General features: G+C 45.4%; 5 non-coding genes across 5 annotated transcripts; 3 read left to right on the forward strand and 2 right to left on the reverse strand.

Moving 5' to 3' along the window:
- Positions 1-2,356: 2,356 nt before the first annotated feature.
- LOC140129314 (U8 small nucleolar RNA) lies at positions 2,357-2,491 on the forward strand. The gene has a single exon (XR_011855508.1). It is a non-coding gene; the product is annotated as a U8 small nucleolar RNA (small nucleolar RNA).
- A 4,372-nt stretch (positions 2,492-6,863) lies between these two features.
- LOC140129321 (U8 small nucleolar RNA) lies at positions 6,864-7,000 on the reverse strand. Its single transcript, XR_011855515.1, has one exon. It is a non-coding gene; the product is annotated as a U8 small nucleolar RNA (small nucleolar RNA).
- Positions 7,001-16,083: 9,083 nt separating this feature from the next.
- On the forward strand, positions 16,084-16,218 carry LOC140129305 (U8 small nucleolar RNA). Its single transcript, XR_011855499.1, has one exon. It is a non-coding gene; the product is annotated as a U8 small nucleolar RNA (small nucleolar RNA).
- A 5,363-nt stretch (positions 16,219-21,581) lies between these two features.
- LOC140129320 (U8 small nucleolar RNA) lies at positions 21,582-21,719 on the forward strand. The gene has a single exon (XR_011855514.1). It is a non-coding gene; the product is annotated as a U8 small nucleolar RNA (small nucleolar RNA).
- Positions 21,720-24,751: 3,032 nt separating this feature from the next.
- Positions 24,752-24,886, reverse strand: LOC140129309 (U8 small nucleolar RNA). The gene has a single exon (XR_011855503.1). It is a non-coding gene; the product is annotated as a U8 small nucleolar RNA (small nucleolar RNA).
- Between the last annotated feature and the right edge of the window lie 634 nt (positions 24,887-25,520).

Raw genomic sequence — 25,520 nt, forward strand, 5'->3', positions numbered from 1 at the left:
CTCGCTCATCTCTAAGTATTGCCCTTACGGTTAATTGTAAATAATACCAACTCGTTTACACCATTATGTGTTGATAATTATAAGATGGTACCACATAGTTAATAAACACCTAAACCAAAGGAAACAATTGTAAAGTGCATCTGTGTCTCTCCATTAACCTCATACACGTGTCAGTGCAGGATAACCATCTATTTTCGGACCCAACATGAAACAAGCTCAAGTAGTTTTTGTATCGTCCAAAACATAACCATAAATTGCACTCTTGCCCATATAGGGATTGATTAATCAACATTTAATTCACAGTATCAAAATTCATAGAGGATAGATATATACAAGAGAAAGAAGGATTTCAAACAATCCATAGATATTGCACTTGCTACAGTGTTTCAAAACCTAAGTGCTGTTGTGCAGAGGATCAGAAACTGTAACATTGTGCTACATTGCACATATCCCTTAGCCCAGTGGTGGCGAACTTATGGCACGGGTGCCAGAGGTGGCACTCAGAGCCATTTCTGTGGGCACTCAGGTTATCACCCCAGGACAGAGTTCACCAGACAGAAACAAATCCATCAAATCTTTCAGCAGTCCCAGGCAACTTTAGAGATGCTGCTCTCAGCGCTATTTTTAAGCAACAATTCATTGACTGTTTGGTACTGCGGGAAAAGTGAGAAGGCGTGGACAGGGCTGCAGTATCTTTTTGAGGTCCCCCTGCTGGACCCTTCATTCTTTCTCTACAGAGAGACCCTGGTGAGAAGCTACAACAAGTCTGAATTTGTACTCTTTCTTTCAACTGTATTGGTTGCCTCAGGGGGCCAATACGATTGAAAGATGTGGAAGAACAAGTAGCAATACGTTACTGCTTAAAATGCTATTTTGGCACTTTGCGATTAAAAAAGCGGATTTTGGTTGTAATTTGGGCACTCGGTCTCTAAAAGGTTCGCCATCACTGCCTTAGCCTCTAGTGACATCCACAAATAGTGTTACATGTAATATCTTTGTAACAACACCTGAAAGGTAAAGGGTGGTAGAATACTTAGCTTGCATGTGTAGGTACCGACGCCTGGACACGATTGTTTGGAGGTTAGTGGAGAGACACAGATGCACTTTACAATTGTTTCCTTTGGTTTAGGTGTTTATTAACTATGTGGTACCATCTTATAATTATCAACACATAATGGTGTAAACGAGTTGGTATTATTTACAATTAACCGTAAGGGCAATACTATATATAAGAACCTCTGATGTATGTATAAATTGGACGAGTGACATCCTGATACACTGTTAGGGTGCGGTCACACGTCGCGTTTACCGCATGCGTTAAAAAACGCATTGGAATAGCTGGAGAGTGATTTGCCTAATTAAACACCTCTTAACACTTGTGTTTACAAAACGCATGCGTTAACCGCGATGTTAACGCATGCGTTAACAATGCGTTAACAACCGCATGCGTTAACCGCGATGTTAATGCATGCGTTAACAATGCGTTAACGGTTGCGTTTTGTAAACACAGGTGTTAGCAGCTGTTTAATTAGGCAAATCACTCTCCAGCTATTGCAATGCGTTTTTAAACGCATGCGGTAAACGCGACGTGTGACAGCACCCTTACTATTTTTGCTGTAAAGCTTGTTAACTCTGTGAGAAGACTATTTTCGCTTTCCCACAGTGAGACCCCTGAGGAGCCGCACTACCCCAAGCGGCGAAACGCATAGGGTAAGTGGGTCTATGTGATTCATGTCATAAAGACATATACTGTGAGTGTATCCACTACTACTACTACTACTACATGTTGTTATCATTAATGGGACAAATGTCCAAGAAAAAATTCTTTTTGCTTTTTCTTTTTTTTTTTTTAAAAGGGAATTAATAAAAGTTACGGTTTTAAGTGTTTCCGATATTTCTGTGAGTTTTGATTTGAATTAGTTGGAAACAAAGATATGTTGCCTTGCTGACGGACTGAGTGTCAGGCTCTGTGATTTCTCGAAAATGTAAAGTAGACAAATGGGAAATGTTATTCAACAACTTATTTAGGTGGTAAATCGATCTGCCTGAAAGTGCTATGATTTAGAATTTCGAAAAATGGCAAATTGCAGGTGTCCTTAGACATATACATTGTCTATACGCTGCCATCGTGATGCTCTACATTCTGCTGTCAGGTCAGAGAAGCCAAAGGGAAAAGCAGAAGTGCAGTTTTTATTTTTTATAACTGTAAGTAAAGTTCTTCAATCAGTTCTGTGTCTCCTATAATAACCACAGTGACTGGTGTGTAATAGCTGCACATGTATTATGTATCACACCTCTCCCTGATGTAGCTGGGGGTCTCTATGTGTGTGCCCCCCGCTCAGCCCATCCCCCTGTATTATCAGTGAGGTTATTCCTTACCTGTTCCTCCACATGGGGCGCAGTACTTGATGAATGGAGGAGGCTGAGTGTGTGATTACACCAGACTCCTGCACCCCTTATCCTGACAACATGAGGGGTGTCAACTTCTGATACTGCATTGTTGTGGTTTCTGTGTATATATTTAGTGCAAAATACATGCTGAAAACTTCTCCTCTGCTTATACTTGAGTCATGAGAAAAAACAAACACTGAAGTCACCGCTTCTATACTGCAATGCTCCAACATTGGCTTTGTGTACTTGCACTGTCCATTGCTTGGCATGCACTATGATGTAGGCGAGAGACTGACCGCGCAGGGACACGGAGCCGATGCTGGAGCATCGTGGTATGGAATAGGACCTGTCGGGGGGCGTCGCAAGGTGAGTGCAGTGTTTATTTTTTTTTTCCTAGAGGAATTATGTTGTGTGCAGGGGCTGGGCAGGCTTTATACTACAGGGGGGGGGGCTAGCATGGTATATACTACAGGTATGGTATGGTATATGACATGGTATATACTACAGGGGGCTGGGCAGGCTGTATACTACAGGGGCTGGGCAGGCTATATACTACAAGGGGCTGGCAGGCTATATACTATAGGGGGGCTGGCAGGCTGTATACTACAGGGGCTGGCAGGCTATATACTATAGGGGGGCTGGCAGGCTACATAGTACAGGGGGCTGCGCAGGCTATATACTATAGGGGGGCTGGCAGGCTATATACTACAGGGGGCTGGCAGGCTATATACTATAGGGGGGCTGGCAGGCTGTATACTACAGGGGGTTATATATCATACAGGGGGCTGGGCAGATTGCATACTACAGGGGGCTGGCATGCTATACACTAGAGGGGGCTGGCAGTCTATACACTACAGGGGCTGGTTATATACTGGGAAGCTGTGACCAATGCATTTCCCACCTTCGGCTTATACTCAAGTCAAAAGATTTTCCCAGTTTTTTTGTGTTAAAATTGGGGGTCTCGGCTTATGATCGGGTCGGCTTATACTCGAGTATATATACGGTAAGTGAAATTAGTGAAGCATTTCTCCATCATGGGAAAGTAAAAGTCATCACTTATCTGCATAGGAGCTTTATAAGAAATGATTGGACCGTGTGGCTCTTTGTTTTTGGCTCTCTGCACACTGGGATGTGCACCCATTTTATAACATTTTTGGAGACATAGTTACATACACTAATGTGCCCACATAGAATAATACTTTAATAATACTTTAACAATACTTTATTATCCCAAACGGGAACTTAAAGTGTCACATCCGCAGTACATCAATTTGACAAGACATCACATATATAAAAAAAACTCACATAGAAAAAAAAACACATATACCATAGAACAGAAAGAAACACCGGTACACGTAAATATAAATTTCACTTGGTATTCAATAAATAATTAATTAAATGAATTATAAAAAGTAATAAAATAGTACCCTTCTTCCCAATAGTCGTACATTCTAAAACTTTCCTATTTTACCCCTAATTGCGATATTTGACAGCTCGAGAGCGGCCGGTATAAACGTCTTTTTAAATCTCTCCTTCCTGCATCGCAAGAGAATAAAACGGGAACTAAAACCACTAATCTGTGCCTGCAGCACGCCATGCATTGGATGGTCACTATTATTTCTAATTTTTTCCAATTTCCTTATTATCCCGCACTGTACAAGTTTCTCCCATCTATCAAATGGCAAACCTACTATCGAGGAGGCTTTCTTAATTATTTTATCCATCTTTTTACAGTCCCTACTAGAAATGCAGTTGCCCCAAGCCACTAGGGCAAATGCAAATGCGCTCACCATAACCGTATTATAGAAGCCGACAATCATAGTCCTTGGGACGTCAAATGCTCTTAGTCTACGTAAAAAGAATAGATTACTATTAGCACGTCTGGAGACCTTTTCGATATGCTCATGCCAGCGTCAATAATCACGCCCAAGTATTTATAGCTACCCACCTGCTCCACTTCTGTCCCTGCTATAGTGAGCGGTTTGGGCGTAGCGCCCTTTTTCCTCAAAAAATCTATAACCAATTCTTTCGTCTTATTTACATTTAGTACAAGACCATTTCAGCTGCACCATTCAGTAAATGTCTTCACTGACTCTCGATATTCACTGTTGTCCCCCTCTGTGATACAGCCCACCATTACCGAATCGTCCGAGTATTTCTGAAGAAAACAGGCCGGATCGTTTTTCCTAAAATCCGAGGTGTATAGAATAGACAAAAAGGGAGCTAACACAGTACCCTGAGGGGCCCCCGTACTGCACACCACCTCATCAGACCATATGTCACCCAACCTGACCCTCTGTGGTCTGCCGCGCAGATAGGTCATTAGCCATCTAATCATTATCGGTTCTATCTGCATAACCTGAAGCTTAGACTCTAGCAATGCTGGAATGATTGTGTTAAATGCGCTGCTGAAGTCAAAAAAAGTCAAGCGTACCTCTGTTTTGGGGGATTCAAGGTGAGCACATGCTCTGTGTAACAGGTTAATTAATGCATCATCTACTTCCAGCCCACGGCGATATGCAAATTGTAGTGGGTCTACAAAATCCTTCACTGCACTAGATAAGTGCCGCATAACCAGTCTTTCTAAGATTTTCATGACCACAGAGGTCAACGCTATTGGTCTATAATCGTTTAACGTTTTCGGTCGGGGGACTTTATTTACAGGAACTATAACCGACGTTTTCCATAAAGTTGGCACTATTCCACATTGTAGGCTCATATTAAATAAATGTGTAATGCCCCGTTATCTTTGTCCGATACTTATACTACCCCCCCCCCCAGCAGCCCCTTCTGATGCTGGAGCCTAATTAGCATCACATCTGAATATAAATATCTGATATAAATAATGTCTTCAAAAATTATGTTAAAAAAAGAAAGATTTTCTATAGTGTAATAAATTAAAGAAAAATGTGTGTGTAGCCAATAAAGCTTCATGCCCTTACCCCCCTTGCGTGGCTCCTTGTACATGACAGACCTTTTGACTCTGTCCATCTTTGAACCCCAAACAAACTTAAACACGGTCCTGGTAATGGCCTTGCTGACTTTGGCCGTGGGAGGCCATGCCTGTGCCGTGTAGTGTAGCACAGGCAGCACCTCGTTACGCAGGACCAATGCTTTCCCCGTGAGGGTAAGCTGTCTGAGGGCCCACAGTCCAATCCGTTGGATTACCTTGGCCAAGCGTTCTTGCCAAGACTTCGTGGCTGCTCCGTCTTTCCCAAACCAAACCCCCAAAACCTTGATAAAGTCTTGCTGGATGGTGAAGGGAAGAGGTGCAGAAGAAGCAGGGTGCCAGTCCCCGAAGAGCATGACCTCCGACTTCTTGCAGTTGACCTTTGCCCCCGAAGCTTGTCCGAACAGCTCACACGTCTGGGCGAGTTCCGTCACCGAACGCTGGTCTGCGCAGAAGACGGTCACGTCGTCCATGTAGAGTGAGCACTTGACCTCGGCGTGTCCTGGTCCCGGTGCGGTGATCCCTCTGATCTCTCCTCTCTGCCGGATAGATTCTGCGAACAGCTCTATAACACAAACAAAGAGAAGAGGTGAAAGGGGGCAGCCTTGTCTAACCCCTGAAAGGATGGGAAAGGGGTTAGTCTTCCAGCCGTTCACCAACACCGTGCTGCAAATGTCTGAATACATCAGGTTAACATAGGTACAAAACATTTTCCCCAGACCAAGCTTGCGCAGTACTTTACCCATGAATTCATGCGAGACTCGGTCGAAGGCCTTCTCCTGATCAAGGCTGACCAGGGCTGCGCGGATGTGGCAGCTTCTGATGCAATGCACCGTGTCTCTCATGAGGGCTAGACTGTCTGCAATCCTGCGGCCTGGGATGCCGCAGGTCTGGTCCGGGTGGATGATCTTCCCTATGACGCCCTTCAGTCTGTTTGCTAGGACCTTTGCCAGGATCTTGTAGTCCACGTTGAGGAGCGAGATGGGACGCCAATTCTTCAGGTCACACCTCTCTCCCTTCCGCTTGTACAGGATCGTGATCATTCCTTGCCTCAGTGACGGCGGCATACTGCCCTCCACCACCATCTCCTCAAAGAGCTCCAGCAAGTCCGGGCAGATGAGGTCCCCCAGCGCTACATAGAGCTCCGCCGGGAGACCGTCACTGCCCAGAGTCCTGCCGGGTCTAAAGGATTTAGCGGCAGAGAGCAGCTCGTCCACCGTCAAAGGGGCATCCATTGCCGTGGCACCTGCAGGATCAAGGGGGTTAGTGATACCTGCTAGGAACCTCTCGGCGGCTTCTGAATCCGTGGTTTTCGGGGCGTAGAGGCTGCTGTAGAAGTCGGCGACGACTCCCATCACGGCCTTTTTGCCCCGCTGCATGTTTCCGGCTTCGTCGCACAGCTCAGTCAGGGGCGTGTGGCCCAATCATTATTAGTAAAGCTCTTACGCAGATACATGTTGAGATTTACTTTCCCTAGATGGAGAAATACTTCACTAATTTGACTTAACTACAACAATGCAGTATGAGAAGGTGACACCCCTCATGTTGTCAGGATAAGGGGTGCAGGAGTCTTGTGTAATCACACACTCAGCCTCCTCCATTCATCATGTACTGCGCCACCCTTTTGAAGGAACAGGTAAGGAATAACCTCACTGATAATACAGGGGGATGGGCTGAGCGGGGGGCACACACATAGAGACCCCCAGCTACATCAGGGAGAGGTGTGATACATAATACATCTCTGTCATCTAGCGTTCCCTACTGATAGTACACGCTGCCAGTGGACTATATGGTCAAGATATAAAAAATTAGAACATATTCTTAGGATCTGATCACAAAAAAATGGAAATCTTACCCTTAACCTTCTGTACTGACCAATATATCAGCGCTCTTATCAGGGCAGAGGACGGACTCGGACATGAATGCAGGTGGGAAGAGGATTTGACTTCCATCATAAAGTTCAGGATTTCACTAGAGATGAGCGAACATGCTCGTCCGAGCTTGATGCTCGGTCGAGCATTAGGGTACTCGAAACTGCTCGTTGCTCGGACGAATACTTTGCCCGCTCGAGAAAATGGCAGCTCCCGCCGTTTTGCTTTTTGGCGGCCAGAAACAGAGCCAATCACAAGCCAGGAGACTCTGCACTCCACCCAGCATGACGTGGTACCCTTACACGTCGATAGCAGTGGTTGGCTGGCCAGATCAGGTGACCCTGGGATAGACTAGCCGCTGGCCGCGCTGCTCGGATCATTCTGTCTCTGGATGCCGCTAGGGAGAGAGCTGCTGCTGGTCAGGGAAAGCGTTAGGGTGTTCTATTAGCTTACTGTTAGGCAGGAGTGATTCTCAAAGAACCCAACAGCCCTTCTTAGGGCTACAATAACGTTCTACTTTTTTTATTTTAATTTGCATCTTTTACCATTTTGTGAGGAATTAGCAGGGGGACTTGCTACCGTTGTGTTTAGCTCTTAGTGGCACACATATCCATAGCAAAGGCTGAAGTGGCAAAATTCAGTAGGGGTTGGATTTCTATTAGGCAATAACTCAGTGTCATCTCATCTGGCATAGTAGTGTGCTTCCTTTGATACTTGGCTAGAAAATAGCCATAGGAGAATACAAATAGCTTCTTGAAGCCTACAGTAGCGTTCTATATATTTGATTTCTGGTTGATCTGCTGGTGGCTGTAGTTTCTGCAGTGCATGTACTTGCCAATTCTGAGCAATTTGTAGTGAGACTTGCGACCGCTGTGTTCTGCGCTTAGTGGCGCACATATCCATAGCAAAGGCTGAAGTGGGAAAATTCAGTAGGGGTTGGATTTCTATTAGGCAATAACTCAGTGTCATCTCATCTGGCATAGTAGTGTGCTTCCTTTGATACTTGGCTAGAAAATAGCCATAGGAGAATACAAATAGCTTCTTGAAGCCTACAGTAGCGTTCTATATATTTGATTTCTGGTTGATCTGCTGGTGGCTGTAGTTTCTGCAGTGCATGTACTTGCCAATTCTGAGCAATTTGTAGTGAGACTTGCGACCGCTGTGTTCTGCGCTTAGTGGCGCACATATCCATAGCAAAGGCTGAAGTGGGAAAATTCAGTAGGGGTTGGATTTCTATTAGGCAATAACTCAGTGTCATCTCATCTGGCATAGTAGTGTGCTTCCTTTGATACTTGGCTAGAAAATAGCCATAGGAGAATACAAATAGCTTCTTGAAGCCTACAGTAGCGTTCTATATATTTGATTTCTGGTTGATCTGCTGGTGGCTGTAGTTTCTGCAGTGCATGTACTTGCCAATTCTGAGCAATTTGTAGTGAGACTTGCGACCGCTGTGTTCTGCGCTTAGTGGCGCACATATCCATAGCAAAGGCTGAAGTGGGAAAATTCAGTAGGGGTTGGATTTCTATTAGGCAATAACTCAGTGTCATCTCATCTGGCATAGTAGTGTGCTTCCTTTGATACTTGGCTAGAAAATAGCCATAGGAGAATACAAATAGCTTCTTGAAGCCTACAGTAGCGTTCTATATATTTGATTTCTGGTTGATCTGCTGGTGGCTGTAGTTTCTGCAGTGCATGTACTTGCCAATTCTGAGCAATTTGTAGTGAGACTTGCGACCGCTGTGTTCTGCGCTTAGTGGCGCACATATCCATAGCAAAGGCTGAAGTGGGAAAATTCAGTAGGGGTTGGATTTCTATTAGGCAATAACTCAGTGTCATCTCATCTGGCATAGTAGTGTGCTTCCTTTGATACTTGGCTAGAAAATAGCCATAGGAGAATACAAATAGCTTCTTGAAGCCTACAGTAGCGTTCTATATATTTGATTTCTGGTTGATCTGCTGGTGGCTGTAGTTTCTGCAGTGCATGTACTTGCCAATTCTGAGCAATTTGTAGTGAGACTTGCGACCGCTGTGTTCTGCGCTTAGTGGCGCACATATCCATAGCAAAGGCTGAAGTGGCAAAATTCAGTAGGGGTTGGATTTCTATTAGGCAATAACTCAGTGTCATCTCATCTGGCATAGTAGTGTGCTTCCTTTGATACTTGGCTAGAAAATAGCCATAGGAGAATACAAATAGCTTCTTGAAGCCTACAGTAGCGTTCTATATATTTGATTTCTGGTTGATCTGCTGGTGGCTGTAGTTTCTGCAGTGCATGTACTTGCCAATTCTGAGCAATTTGTAGTGAGACTTGCGACCGCTGTGTTCTGCGCTTAGTGGCGCACATATCCATAGCAAAGGCTGAAGTGGCAAAATTCAGTAGGGGTTGGATTTCTATTAGGCAATAACTCAGTGTCATCTCATCTGGCATAGTAGTGTGCTTCCTTTGATACTTGGCTAGAAAATAGCCATAGCAATAGGATAGGATTGTTTGGTTCTAAAAACTCAAAAAAAAACAAAAAACACAAAAAAAAACAAAAAACACAAAAAAACACACAAAAAAAAAAAAAAAAAGTAAAAAAAAAAAAAAAGTTATAACTCTCATTTTAAAAATGTTTAACCCCAGGGCTAGGGGTAGAGGACGAGGGCGGGGACGTGGGCGTCCAACTACTGCAGGGGTCAGAGGCCGTGGTCCTGGGCGGGGTGAGACACCACCTGCTGATGAGGGAGCAGGGGAACGCCGCAGAGCTACACTCCCTAGGTTCATGTCTGAAGTTACTGGGACTCGTGGTAGAGCACTGTTGAGGCCAGAACAGTGCGAACAGGTGATGTCGTGGATTGCTGACAATGCTTCGAGCAATTTGTCCACCACCAGTCAGTCTTCCACGCAGTCCACCCATGTCACCGAAATCCCCACTCCTCCAGCTCCTGCACCTCAGCCTCCTCCCCCCCAGTCTGCCCCCTCCCAGGAAAATTTGCCATTTGAACCGGCATACTCTGAGGAACTGTTTTCTGGACCCTTCCCACAGTCACAAACCACTTGTCCGGTTGCTGCTGAGCAATTTTCCGATGCCCAGGTTTTCCACCAGTCACAGTCTGTGGGAGATGATGACCTTCTTGACGTAGTGGAAGTGTGTAAAGAGGTGTCCGACGATGAGGAGACACGGTTGTCAGACAGTGGGGAAGTTGTTGTCAGGGCAGGAAGTCCGAGGGGGGAGCAGACTGAGGGATCGGAGGATGATGAGGTGACAGACCCAAGCTGGGTTGAGAGGCCGGGTGAACACAGTGCTTCTGAGACGGAGGAGAGTCCTCGACCTGAACAGGTTGGAAGAGGCAGTGGTGGGGCCAGACGGAGAGGCAGGGCCAGAGCTGGTGCATCAGCGCCACTGTCAACTAGTGAAGCTCCCGTGGTGAGGGCTCTTGCGGCGAGGGCTAGATCTTCAGAAGTGTGGAGGTTCTTTAAGGAAACACCGGATGACCGACGGACTGTGGTGTGCAACATTTGCCAAACCAGGCTCAGCAGGGGTTCCACCACTACTAGCTTAACTACCACCAGTATGCGCAGGCATATGAATGCTAAGCACCCCACTCAGTGGCAACAAGCCCGTTCACCTCCGGCCGTGCACACCACTGCTCCTTCCCCTGTGTCAGCTGCTAGTCAGCCCCCTGCCCAGGACCCTGGCCCAAAAACCCCATCGTCGCCTCCACGATCCTCCACAGCATCCACCAGCGTTCAGCTCTCCATACCCCAGACGCTGGAGCGGAAACGCAAATATAGTGCAACCCACCCGCACGCCCAAGCCCTTAATGTGCACATCTCCAGATTGCTTAGCCTGGAGATGCTGCCCTATAGGCTAGTAGAGACCGAGGCCTTTCGCAACCTCATGGCGGCGGCCGCCCCTCGGTATTCGGTCCCCAGCCGCCACTACTTTTCCCGATGTGCCGTCCCAGCCCTGCACCAGCACGTGTCAGACAACATCATCCGTGCCCTGACCAACGCCGTTTCTGACAAGGTCCACCTGACCACGGACACGTGGACGAGTGCTGCCGGGCAGGGCCACTATATATCGCTGACGGCACATTGGGTTAACTTGGTGGAGGCTGGGACCGAGACTGACCCTGGGGCTGCTCATATACTGCCGACGCCGAGGATTGCGGGGCCTACCTCGGTCCAGGTGTTTCAGGCCTACTATGCCTCCTCCTCCTCCCACCCCTCCTCCACCTCCTCCTCCGAACTACCATCCGTGGGCACGGCGCCATCAGTCGGTAGCTCTAGGCACAGCAGCAGTGCCGTCGCTAAGCGACAGCAGGCGGTGCTCAAACTGCTGAGCCTAGGCGACAAAAGGCACACCGCCCAAGAGCTATTACAGGGCATCACGGCGCAGACTGATCTGTGGCTGGCACCGCTGAACCTCAAGCCGGGAATGGTTGTGTGTGACAACGGCCGTAACCTGGTGGCGGCTCTGCAACTCGGCAGACTGACACATGTGCCATGCCTGGCCCATGTGTTAAATCTGATAGTGCAGCGTTTCCTCAAGACATACCCCAATCTGTCTGATTTGCTCACGAAGGTGCGCCGCATCTGTGCGCATTTCAGGAAGTCCAGCCCAGATGCTGCCACTCTCAGGGCAGCGCAGCGCCGCCTCCAACTGCCCGCTCACCGACTGTTGTGCGACGTGCCCACGAGGTGGAATTCAACACTGACCATGTTATCCAGAGTTTACCAGCAGCGCAGAGCGATTGTAGACTGCCAGATGTCAACTTCCACCAGAACTGGTAGTCAGGTCAGTCAGCTTCCTCAAGTCTACAATGAGGAGTGGACGTGGATGTCTGATATCTGTCAGGTGCTGAGTAACTTTGAGGAGTCAACACAGATGGTCAGTGGCGATGCCGCCATCATCAGCCTCACCATCCCGCTGCTTGGCCTGTTGAAAAACTCTCTGGTCAGCATGAAGTCGGAAGCTTTGCGCTCGTCACAAGAGACGGGGGAAGAATATTCCCTTGTTGATAGCCAAAGCACCCTGAGGTCTGTTTCTCAGCGCATATCGGAGGAGGTGGAGGTGGAGGAGGATGAGGAGGAAGAGGAGGAGAATGTTGGCGAGACACAAGAGGGGACCATTGTTGAGTCCTTCACTGTTCAGCGTGTATGGGCAGAAGAAGAGGAGTTGGAGGAGTTGGAGGAGGAGGAAATGGACAGTCAGGCCAGTGAGGGGAGTGAATTCTTACGCGTTGGTACTCTGGCGCATATGGCAGATTTCATGCTAGGCTGCCTATCCCGTGACCCTCGCGTTCAAAGAATTTATTCCAGCACCGATTACTGGGTGTTCACTCTCCTGGACCCACGGTACAAGCAAAATCTTGCCACTCTCATCCCTGCAGAGGAAAGGAGTGTGAGAATGCATGAATACCAGCAGGCCCTGGTGCACAAGCTGAAACAGTATTTCCCTTCTGACAGCGCTAGCGGCAGAGTGCGTAGTTCTGCGGGACAAGTAGCGAGGGAGAGTAGGCGAGCAGGCAGCTTGTCCAGCACTGGCAAGGGTACGCTTTACAAGGCTTTTGCCAGCTTTATGTCACCCCAGCAAGACACTGTCACCTGTCCCCAGTCTCGGCAGAGTAGGGCTGATCTTTACAGAAAGATGGTGAGGGAGTACGTAGCTGACCATACCATCGTCCTAAATGATCACACAGCTCCCTACAACTACTGGGTTTCAAAGCTGGACATGTGGCACGAACTGGCGCTGTACGCCTTGGAGGTTCTTGCCTGCCCTGCCGCTAGCGTCTTGTCCGAGCGGGTTTTCAGTGCAGCTGGTGGCATCATCACCGATAAGCGTACACGCCTGTCGACTGACAGCGCTGACAGGCTGACGCTTATTAAAATGAATAAAGGCTGGATTTCTCAGAATTTCCAATCTCCACCAGGTGAAGGAAGCTCAACCTGAATAATTGATCCACTCCTCCTCCTCCTCCTCATTTTCCTCCTTCTCCTCCTCTTTGTACAGTAAAGCAGAGGAAAATGGCTATTTTTTGACAGGGCCCACTGGCTCTTGCTATACTTCATGCATTTAATTTTTCTGGAGGGCCACCTACCCGGTCCTCTGTTTGAAACAATTTTTGTGAGTGCCACATACAGGCACTCAATCTATTCCATTTTTCTGGAGGGCCACCTACCCGGTCCTCTGGTTTGAACAATTTTTGGGACTGCCACATACAGGCACTCAATCTATTCCATTTTACTGCAGGGCCACCTACCTGCTCCTCTGGTTTGAAGAATTTTTGGGACTGCCACATACAGGCACTCAATCTATTCCATTTTACTGGAGGGCCACCTACCTGCTCCTCTGGTTTGAAGAATTTTTGGGACTGCCACATACAGGCACTCAATCTATTCCATTTTACTGCAGGGCCACCTACCTGCTCCTCTGGTTTGAACAATTTTTGGGACTGCCACATACAGGCACTCAATCTATTCCATTTTACTGGAGGGCCACCTACCTGCTCCTCTGGTTTGAAACATTTTTGGGACTGCCACATACAGGCACTCAATCTATCCCATTTTACTGGAGGGCCACCTACCTGCTCCTCTGGTTTGAAACATTTTTGGGACTGCCACATACAGGCACTCAATCTATTCCATTTTACTGCAGGGCCACCTACCTGCTCCTCTGGTTTGAACAATTTTTGGGACTGCCACATACAGGCACTCAATCTATTCCATTTTACTGGAGGGCCACCTACCTGCTCCTCTGGTTTGAACAATTTTTGGGACTGCCACATACAGGCACTCAATCTATCCCATTTTACTGGAGGGCCACCTACCTGCTCCTCTGGTTTGAAAAATGTTTGGGACTGCCACATACAGGCACTATCCAAATTAAATTGTCTCCATAGCAGCCTCCACACGTTGTCTCCATTGCTACCTCCAAAAGTCGTCCATATAGCTGCCTCCATACATCGTCCCTTTATCAAACGAGGTGTGTCAGGCAGAAATTTGGGTTGTTTTCATGGATTCCACATCAAAGTTGTTAACTTTGTCGCCACCCTGCTGTGTAATCCACAAAATATACTTGCAAACTTTTACCATTTAGGGATATTATTTCAGCGCTTCTTGCGCATCTGTTTACATTCCCCTCACCCGCCATATCCTAAACTTATAAGAACGCTACTACACTTGATCTTATACAAAAGTGCTGTTTGGGGAGTAGCCTAGAGACAGGGGCTTGGATTTGCGAAAGCTCGCCTGGCAGCGGAGCGCCAGCTCCATGCGCATCATGCGCTTCTTGCGCATCTGTTTACATTCCCCTCACCCGGCATATCCTAAACTTATAAGAACGCTACTACACTTGATCTTATACAAAAGTGCTGTTTGGGGAGTAGCCTAGAGACAGGGGCTTGGATTTGCGAAAGCTCGCCTGGCAGCGGAGCGCCAGCTCCATGCGCATCATGCGCTTCTTGCGCATCTGTTTACATTCCCCTCACCCGGCATATCCTAAACTTATAAGAACGCTACTACACTTGATCTTATACAAAAGTGCTGTTTGGGGAGTAGCCTAGAGACAGGGGCTTGGATTGGCGAAAGCTCGCCTGGCAGCGGAGCGCCAGCTCCATGCGCATCATGCGCTTCTTGCGTATCTGTTTACATTCCCCTCACCCGGCATATCCTAAACTTATAAGAACGCTACTACACTTGATCTTATACAAAAGTGCTGTTTGGGGAGTAGCCTAGAGACAGGGGCTTGGATTGGCGAAAGCTCGCCTGGCAGCGGAGCGCCAGCTCCATGCCAAGATCCAACTAACATAGTTTTAACTGCAGCACCTTTAATCTACTACTAGTTCACTGCCTCCATACATGGTCCCCTTATCAAACGAGCTGTGTCAGGCAGAATTTTGGGTTGTTTTCATGGCTTCCATGTTAACTTTGTCGCCACCCTGCTGTGTAATCCACAAAATATACTGGCAAACTTTTATCATGTACCGATATTATTTGAGCACTTCTTGCTCACCTCCTTTGGTTCCTCTCTGCCACCCATTGGTTTGAAGCCTGAGTCCATTTAGGGTATGTCGCCATGACACTCTCTAGCCTGCTGCCGCTGCCTCTGCATGCCGTCCCCTATAGTGTCAGGGTCAATTATTGCATGTTTTAGATGCTATCTAGCTTCATTCTGTCACTCTGTCATGGCCATGCTGTTGCCCATAATTTTGGCATAATGGTGCGTTTAAGCAGCCTCAGAGGCATCCATGCATGCTGCCCCTGCTGTTTCCTGTCCATTTCCGTGGTGTTTCCATCCTTTTCTGAGGTTCCCAGGTGTTTGGCCAAGCTTCCCTGTGCAGAGCCTTGGTCCCCTTGAAAAATGCTCGAGTCTCCCATTGACTTCAATGGGGTTCGTTATTCGAGACGAGCACTCGAGCATCGGGAAAAGTTCGTCTCGAATAACGAGTACCCGAGCATTTTAGTGTTCGCTCATCTCTAGATTTCACCCATATACGATATAAGTGAGGAACCATTGCCCCCTGAAACTCAGAGCCGTGTGTATGAGCCCATAGAAGCCCATGAGGACGTGTCCTCACTGTACAATATACTTCTAACACATCCTCATATTCTCATCATGTGCAGGTGTCCTTAGACATATACATTGACTATACACTGCCATCGTGATGCTCTACATTCTGCTGTCAGGTCAGAGAAGCCAAAGGGAAAAGCAGATGTGCAGTTTTTGTAAGTAAAGAGTTAGTAAAAGTTCTTCAGTAAGTTCTGTGTCTCCTATAATAACCACAGTGACTGGTGTGTAATAGCTGCACATGTATTATATATCACACCTCTCCCTGATGTAGCTGAGGGTCTCTATGTGTGTGCCCCCCGCTTAGCTATCACCCCTGTATTATCAGTGAGGTTATTCCTTACCTGTTCCTCCACATGGGGGCGCAGTACATGATGAATGGAGGAGGCTGAGTGTGTGATTACACAAGACTCCTGCACCCCTTATCCTGACAACATGAGGGGGGCACCTTCTGATACTGCATAGTTGTGTTTAAGGGGAATGGTTGAATAATTTCTCCAACAAGCAAATACAGCCAAAGATCCACTTTGGAGCTTTACTAAAAATGATTGGGCCCCGTAGCAAATTTTTGTTAAAGGCCCTTTGTGTCCGCTGTGCTGTCTGTATATGGTGCACTTCTTTAATAATATTAACCTGTTGGCGCTCAGCATTGATATATCGGACGCAGCGCCAGGTGTAACATGTGGCCGACACCCCAGTGTAACACCTGTGGTCAGAGTGGGCTCCGATCGTGGGTGTTTAACCCGTTAAATGGCGTCCGCGTGACCGCAGCATTTAACATACCTTTGGGGTGTCTTTCCCCCACGATCGGTCCCCCCACACTGTTTGGGGGGGGGGCACGCCGATCATTGCTATGGTAACTTTGGGGTCCAATCTGGCAGTGTAGGCGGTGCCTGATAGATGGCGTCAGTGACATATAGGCTGTGTGTATGTGTATGTGTATGTATGCATGTGCATAGGCTGACACTTCTAATACCCTGCAATACATCAGTATTGCAGAGTATTATCATGAACAGCATATCAGATGATTGCTTTTTCATGTCCCATGGTGGAAATAGTAAAAAAGTTATACAAAAAAGTTATTCAATGAAAAATAAAGTAATAAATCAATAAAAATGCCCATAAGCCCCATAACATATAAAGAGACATATAATGCTAAAAAAAAAGTCTAAATCATAACACAAACCCCACATATATAGTATCACCGCGTCCGTAACAATCCGTAGAATAAAAGTAAATCATTATTGAACCCGAACGATGAATGCCATTAAAAAAACTGTTAAAAACCCGCCAAAAATTATGATTTTTACCTATTGAATCCCACAAAAAAATGCTATAAAAAGTGATCAAAAAAACATATGTACTCCAGAATGATACTGGTGCAAAGTACAACATCTCGCGCAAAAAACAAGCCATCAAACAGCTTTGTGGGGGGGTCTCTGTACTCGGGAGAAATTGCATAACAAATTGTAAGATGACGCGTGACATCAAATTAATTTATCCAGACATTTCAAAAATGATGAAAATGTAAAGTAAAAACTCACAGAAATATCGGAAACACTTAAAACCGTAACTTTTATTAATTCCCTTTTTAAAAAAAAAATAAGAAAAAGAAAAAATAATTTTTTCTTGGACATTTGTCCCATTAATGATAACAACATGTAGTAGTAGTCTCCTGGTAGGTTCAATATTCGTTGGGCCAATTGCAGACCCAGGACTCTATTTATTCCATAGATATGGATACACTCATAGTATATGTCTTTATGACATGAATCACATAGACCCACTAACCCTACGCGTTTCGGCGCTGGGGGTAGTGCGGCTCCTCAGGGGTCTCACTGTGGGAAAGCGAAAATAGTCTTCTCACAGAGTTAACAAGCTTTACAGCAAAAATAGTAACAGTGTATCAGGATGTCACTCGTCCAATTTATACATACATCAGAGGTTCTTATATATAGTATTGCCCTTACGGATAATTGTAAATAATACCAACTCGTTTACACCATTATGTGTTGATAATTATAAGATGGTACCACATAGTTAATAAACACCTAAACCAAAGGAAACAATTGTAAAGTGCATCTGTGTCTCTCCATTAACCTCATACACGTGTCAGTGCAGGATAACCATCTATTTTCGGACCCAACATGAAACAAGCTCAAGTAGTTTTTGTATCGTCCAAAACATAACTATAAATTGCACCCTTGCCCATATAGGGATTGATTAATCAACATTTAATTCACGGTATCAAAATTCATAGGGGATAGATATATACAAGGGAAAGAAGGATTTCAAACAATCCATAGATATTGCACTTGCTACAGTGTTTCAAAACCTAAGTGCTGTTGTGCAGAGGATCAGAAACTGTAACATTGTGCTACATTGCACATATCCCTTAGCCCAGTGGTGGCGAACCTATGGCACGGGTGCCAGAGGTGGCACTCAGAGCCATTTCTGTGGGCACTCAGGTTATCACCCCAGGACAGAGTTCACCAGACAGAAACAAATCCATCAAATCTTTCTGCAGTCCCAGGCAACTTTAGAGATGCTGCTCTCAGCGCTATTTTTAAGCAACAATTCATTGACTGTTTGGTACTGCGGGAAAAGTGAGAAGGCGTGGACAGGGCTGCAGTATCTTTTTGAGGTCCCCCTGCTGGACCCTTCATTCTTTCTCTACAGAGAGACCCTGGTGAGAAGCTACAACAAGTCTGAATTTGTACTCTTTCTTTCAACTGTATTGGTTGCCTCAGGGGGCCAATACGATTGAAAGATGTGGAAGAACAAGTAGCAATACGTTACTGCTTAAAATGCCATTTTGGCACTTTGCGATTAAAAAAGCGGATTTTGGTTGTAACTTGGGCACTCCGTCTCTAAAAGGTTCGCCATCACTGCCTTAGCCTCTAGTGACATCCACAAATAGTGTTACATGTAATATCTTTGTAACAACACCTGAAAGGTAAAGGGTGGTAGAATACTTAGCTTGCATGTGTAGGTAACGACGCCTGGACACGATTGTTTGGAGGTTAATGGAGAGATACAGATGCACTGTACAATTGTTTCCTTTGGTTTAGGTGTTTATTAACTATGTGGTACCATCTTATAATTATCAACACATAATGGTGTAAACGAGTTGGTATTATTTACAATTATCCGTAAGGGCAATACTATATATAAGAACCTCTGATGTATGTATAAATTGGACGAGTGACATCCTGATACACTGTTACTATTGTTGCTGTAAAGCTTGTTAACTCTGTGAGAAGACTATTTTCGCTTTCCCACAGTAAGACCCCTGAGGAGCCGCACTACCCCAGCGCCGAAATGCGTAGGGTAAGTGGGTCTATGTGATTCATGTCATAAAGACATATACTATGAGTGTATCCATATCTATGGAATAAATAGAGTCCTGGGTCTGCAATTGGCCCAACGAATATTGAACCTACCAGGAGACTACTACTACATGTTGTTATCATTAATGGGACAAATGTCCAAGAAAAAATTCTTTTTTCTTTTTCTTTTTTTTTTTTTTAAAAAAGGGAATTAATAAAAGTTACGGTTTTAAGTGTTTCCGATATTTCTGTGAGTTTTGATTTGAATTAGTCGGAAACAAAGATATGTTGCCTTGCTGACGGACTGAGTGTCAGGCTCTGTGATTTCTCGAAAATGTAAAGTAGACAAATGGGAAATGTTATTCAGCAACTTATTTAGGTGGTAAATCTATCTGCCTGAAAGTGCTATGATTTAGAATTTTCGAAAAATGGCAAATTTTTCAAAAAAATTCATCGATTTTTTTTGTAAATAAACGCACAACTTATCAGCCAAAATTTACCACTAAAATGAAGTACAACATGTGAGGAAAAAAAAAAATCTCAGAATCGTATTGATAAGTAACAGAGTTCAAAAGTTATAACCGTATAAAGAGACGCAGGTCAGAATCCAAAAAATGGGGCTGAGCCTTAAGCTACAAAATGGCTGCGTCCTTAAGGGGTTAATGGAATCATAGTCACATCCAGTAATGTGCCCACAAAGTAAAATGTCAATTTTGGTGGCTCTACGTAGAATAATACCCCCTTATTTCTGTCTAATACTTATATTGACCCCCCCCCCCCCTTGCTTGCAGGAGGCCCCAGACATACATAACTCTCCATCTCTATTGCTCCCGAAAGATAAAATCCCCCCCCCCCCTCCCTCCCCCCTCAGACTGCGGTCACATACAGTCTTTGAATTGAACTTTGAAATGTAATTCCAAGGCTCCAAAGAGGATCGTGGCCTTGTTGCAGCTTGTTAAAAAAGTAAAAATGTAAAAATAACGTACTCCCCTCCGACGATCCCGGTCTCCCGCTCTGTCGTCCGATGTATCAGATTCAGATAGAGGCGATGAGTGGGCGTACCAGGCGGGGGGGGGGGGGGGGATATTGGTGGAGCTCAGCGTGCCTGCATCCGGGACACGGCTACAATGGACAACATCATGGGAGACTGGGAGCAACGAAGAAGGTGAGAACTCTTATTTTTTTTACAGCCCTCCCCAACCTACCTCTAGATGGACAAGCTCCTCACTGCACCCTTTGAATTTTGCTTCAAGGCAATTGAAACGCTACATGTGAACGCAGCCCAACACTGACGTAAGACAGTGGGAGCTCGGATGTCCAGCATTATTGGTTGCACACAGACTCATTTTTCTTTAATTTATTACACTTCAGAAAAAAAAATCTTTTTCAACATCATTTTCAAAAATTTTGGAGCATTGACATTTAGGAAATTAAAAAACATCAAAATTAAAATTGTCATTATAACCATGTAGCAAAATATGCTGCAGATATTTATATCCAGATGTGATGCTAATTAGGCTCCAGCATCAGAGGAGGGGGGGGGGTAATATAAGTATTGGACAAAGGTAAGGGGACATTATACTACGTGGGGGCCACCAAAAATGGCATTTTACTTTGTGGGCACAAAGTGGTTGTGATTATGACTCAAAAATATGATTAAAGGGGTGCATCATAATCACACAGCACCCCGTACACATTTACTACTAAAAGTTTGTTGTCCAATAACTTCTATGCAGATACATGGTGAGGTTTACTTTATCTTCATAGAGAAAACCTGCACTAACTTCACCCAAATACAGCAATGCAGTATCAGAAGGTGCCCAATGGCCCAATGAGGCTAGCAGAATAGAATTCCCTGCTGTTTGTTTTCTATAGGGACTAATTAGAACTTTTTCACCACATTCCTCCGGTATGGATTACTGGAGGAGAAAAGAAAGAGATCCTCCCACTGGGACATATATATATATTTACAAGGGAGGGGGGAAATCTCACCTCCACTTGCAAATAGTAACGTCAAACAATAAAAAATGTATGCTCAAGGAGAAATTCTACAACTAATAAGAAGTACTCTGACAGAGTACTGTATGTCTCCACGGCATCAGCTTTTTTTTTGGTGGACCCGTAGACTTCTATTACCTTCTGTTGCCGAAATGGAACGGACCGGCTTCAAAACTTTTCCCATGAACAACGGATTAGTGAAAACACCCATAGAAATCAATGACTGTGTGAGGCATTCGTGGAAATCACAGAAACATGGATGTGAAAAATAACGCCAATGTGAACGAGCCCTTAAAGGGTTTTGCAGATTATTAATATTGAATTATAATATTATTGGCTGAATTGCCTGGAAACTGCCCTGGCATGTAATATCATAGCGATAATTCTATGTCAGTGCTGTCTAATGACAGAGATGTATCATATATCCCACCTCTCCCTGATGTAGCTGGGGGTCTCTATGTGTGTGCCCCCCGCTCAGCCCATCCCCCTGTATTATCAGTGAGGTTATTCCTTACCTGTTCCTCCACATGGGGGCGCAGTACATGATGAATGGAGGAGGCTGAGTGTGTGATTACACAAGACTCCTGCACCCCTTATCCTGACAACGTGAGGGGGGGGCCACCTTCTGATACTGCATGATTGTAGTTTCTGTATAAACTAAGTTATTGAGTGCAAAATACATGCTGAAAACTTCACCTCTGCTTATACTTGTGATATGAGAAAAAAACAAACACTGTAGTTACCTCTTCTATACTGCAATGCTCCAGCATTGGCTTCGTGCACCTGCGCTGTCCATTGCTTGGCATACACTATGATGTCAGCGGGGACACGGAGCCCATGCCGGAGCATCGTGGTATGGAATAGGACCTGCCTGGGGGCGTCGCAAGGTGAGTGCAGTGTTTATTTTTTTTTCCTACAGGAATTATGTTGCGTGCAGGGGCTGGGCAGGCTACATAGCACAGGGTTCTGGGCGGGCTGGCAGTATATATACTAAAGGGGGCTGGGCAGGCTATATACTACGGGGGGCTGGCAGGCTATATACTACAGGGGGATATATATCATACAGGGGGCTGGGCAGATTGCATACTACAGGGGGCTGGCATGCTATACACTAGAGGGGGCTGGCAGTCTATACACTACAGGGGCTGGCTATATACTGGGAAGCTGTGGCCAATGCATTTCCCACCTTCGGCTTATACTCAAGTCAAAAGGTTTTTCCAGTTTTTTTGTGTTAAAATTGGGGGTCTCGGCTTATGATCGGGTCGGCTTATACTCGAGTATATACAGTAAGTGAAATTAGTGAAGCATTTCTCCATCATGGGAAAGTAAACGTCATCACTTATCTGCATAGGAGCTTTATAAGAAATGATTGGACCGTGTGGCTCTTTGTTTTTGGCTCTCTGCACACTGGCATGTGCACCCATTTTATACCATTTTTGGAGACATAGTTACATACACTAATGTGCCCACATAGTATAATGCCCCCTTATCTTTGTCCGATACTTATACTACCCCCCCCCCCCTCCCCCAGCAGCCCCTTCTGATGCTGGAGCCTAATTAGCATCACATCTGGATATAAATATCTGATATAAATAATGTCTTCAAAAATGATGTTAAAAAAGAAAGATTTTCTATAGTGTGATAAATTAAAGAAAAATGTGTGTGTAGCCAATAAAGCTCCAGAGCTCCCGCTGTCTTACAGCCATTGCATCAGTGTTGGGCTGCGTTCACATGTAGCGTTTCAATTGCCTCAATTCAAAGGATGCAGCGAGGGAGTCCCTGGGTTATGTACAAGATAAGATCCATAGGTTTGTTCTTAAGTTGAATTTGTATGACCAATGATTATCCATAAAGCTTCATTACAGACACCTTACAGCTGATTATTGCAGTCTGGGACTATAGTAACATCCAGAGACTTCACCAGAGGTCACAGGGGGTAGAGGGGTCCGTCTATAACTAGGGGTCGTCTGTAAGTCGGGTGTCCTTATGTAGGGGACTACCTGTATTGTGTATACAAAGCATTAACATTGTGTTTAATACTATGTTTAATGCTACGTTGAAGGGGTTGTCCATCTAGAGGTAGGTTGGGGGGGGGGGGCCTGTAAATAAAATAAAAATGTTCTCACCTCCTTCGTTGATCCTAGTCTCCCGCTCCCCTGTCCATTGTAGCCGCGTCCCAGGTGCAAACACGATAAGCTCCACCAATTTCCTCCCGCCTGGCACATCCACCCGTCGCCTGTACCTGCGTCTGATACATTGCTTGGCAGATCGGGAGACCGGGAGCGCCGGAGGTGAGTACATGTCCATTTTCTTTACAGCTCCTCTGGCCCACTTCTATAATTATTAAAAAGTTGGACAACAACAATGTTAATGTAATGTAAACACAATGTTAACAATCTGCGACAAGGCCAAGCTCCTCCTTGGAGCCTTTGAATTACATTTCAAAGTTCAATTCAAAGTCTGTATGGGAACGCAGTCTGAGGGTGTGGGGGGGGGATTTATCCTTCGAGAGCATTATACTATGTGGGCACATTAGTGGATGTGACTATGACTCCATAAATGCTATTAAAGGGATGCATCATATTCACACAGTGCAGGGGACACAGATTACAGTCATTACCAAAAGTTTGCTATGGGGCTCAATCATTTCTAGTAAAACTCCTATGTGGAGAGATTTCCTTTCCATTGATGGAGAAATACTTCAGTAACTTCACTTACATACAACAATGCAGCATCAGAAGGTCTTGTCTTTGCTGATTTTGACAAGCCAGGATCAACTGAAAAAAAAAAAAAAAAAAAAAAACATCCCGGAGGTTGGGGACGAGATGTTACCTTCCTCAGTGTCCTGTGGAAACAGAATGTGATCAGTTGTGGTGTGAGGAATATATGTGGGGGGCACAGTGTGGTCAGTTGTGGTGTGAGGGATTTATATACAGTATATGGGTGGTATATATGATATACAGTACAGACCAAAAGCTTGGACGCACCTTCTCATTCAAAGAGTTTTATGTGTTTTCATGACTATAAAAATTGTAGATTCGCACTGAAGGCATCAAAACTATGAATTATCACATGTGGGATTATAGACTTAAAAAAAAGTGTGAAACAACTGAAAATCTGTCTTATATTCTAGGTCCTTGTGCTGTGATCACTGCTTTGCATACTCTTGGCTTCTCTTGATGAGCTTCAAGAGGTAGTGACCTGAAATGGTGTTACAACTGTCTTAAAGGAGTTCCCAGAGATGCTTAGCACTTGTTGGCCCTTTTGCCTTTACTCTGCGGTCCAGCTCACCCCAAACCATCTGGATTGGGTTCAGGTCTGGTGACTGTGGAGGCCGGGTCATCTGCCATAGCCCTTACACAGCCTGGAGGTGTTAGGGGTCATTATCCTGTTGAAAAATAAATGATGGTCCAACTAAACGCAAACTGGATGGGATAGCAGCCGCTGCAAGATGCTGTGGTAACCATGTGGTTCAGTATAATCCCCAACAGTGTCACCACCACTACACCGCCCCCTCCTCCTGGCTTCACAGTGGGAACCAGGCATTAACAAAAGTTTGCTATGGCGCTCAATCATTTTTAGTAAAGCTCCAATGTGGATACTTGGCAGTATTTACTTTTCCTTGATGCTTCTACATTTTTACTTAAATACCACAATGCAGTATCAGAAGGTGCCCCCCTCATGTTGTCAGGAGAAGGGGTGCAGGAGTCTTGTGTAATCACACACTCAGCCTCCTCCATTCATCATGTACTGCGCCCCCATGTGGAGGAACAGGTAAGGAATAACCTCACTGATAATACAGGGGGATGGGCTGAGCGGGGGGCACACACATAGAGACCCTCAGCTACATCAGGGAGAGGTGTGATATATAATACATCTCTGTCATCTAGCGCCCCCTACTGATATTACACGCTGCCAGTGGACTATATGGTTAAGACATAAAAAATTAGAAAATATCTTTAGGATCTGATCACATGAAAATGGAAATCTTACTCAACCTTCACCTTCTGTACTGACCAATATATCAGCGCTCTTATCAGGGCAGAGGACGGACTCGGACATGAATGCAGGTGGGAAGAGGATTTGGCTTCCTTCATAAAGTTTAGGATTTCATCCATATACGACATTGAGGAACCGTTGCCCCCTGAAACTCAGAGCCGTGTGTATGAGCCCATAGAAGCCCATGAGGATGTGTCCTCGCTGTACAATATACTACTAACACGTCCTCATATTCTCATCCTGTGCAGGTGTCCTTAGACATCGTGATGCTCTACATTCTGCTGTCAGGTCAGAGAAGCCAAAGGGAAAAGTAGAATCGCAGTTTTTGTAAGTAAAGAGTTAATAAAAGTTCTTCAATAAGTTCTGTGTCTCCTATAATAACCACAGGGACTGGTGTGTAATAGCTGCTCATGTATTATATATCCCACCTCT

The sequence above is a fragment of the Engystomops pustulosus genome, chromosome 4 (assembly GCF_040894005.1).
Source record: "Engystomops pustulosus chromosome 4, aEngPut4.maternal, whole genome shotgun sequence".
Taxonomy (NCBI): Eukaryota; Metazoa; Chordata; class Amphibia; order Anura; family Leptodactylidae; genus Engystomops; species Engystomops pustulosus.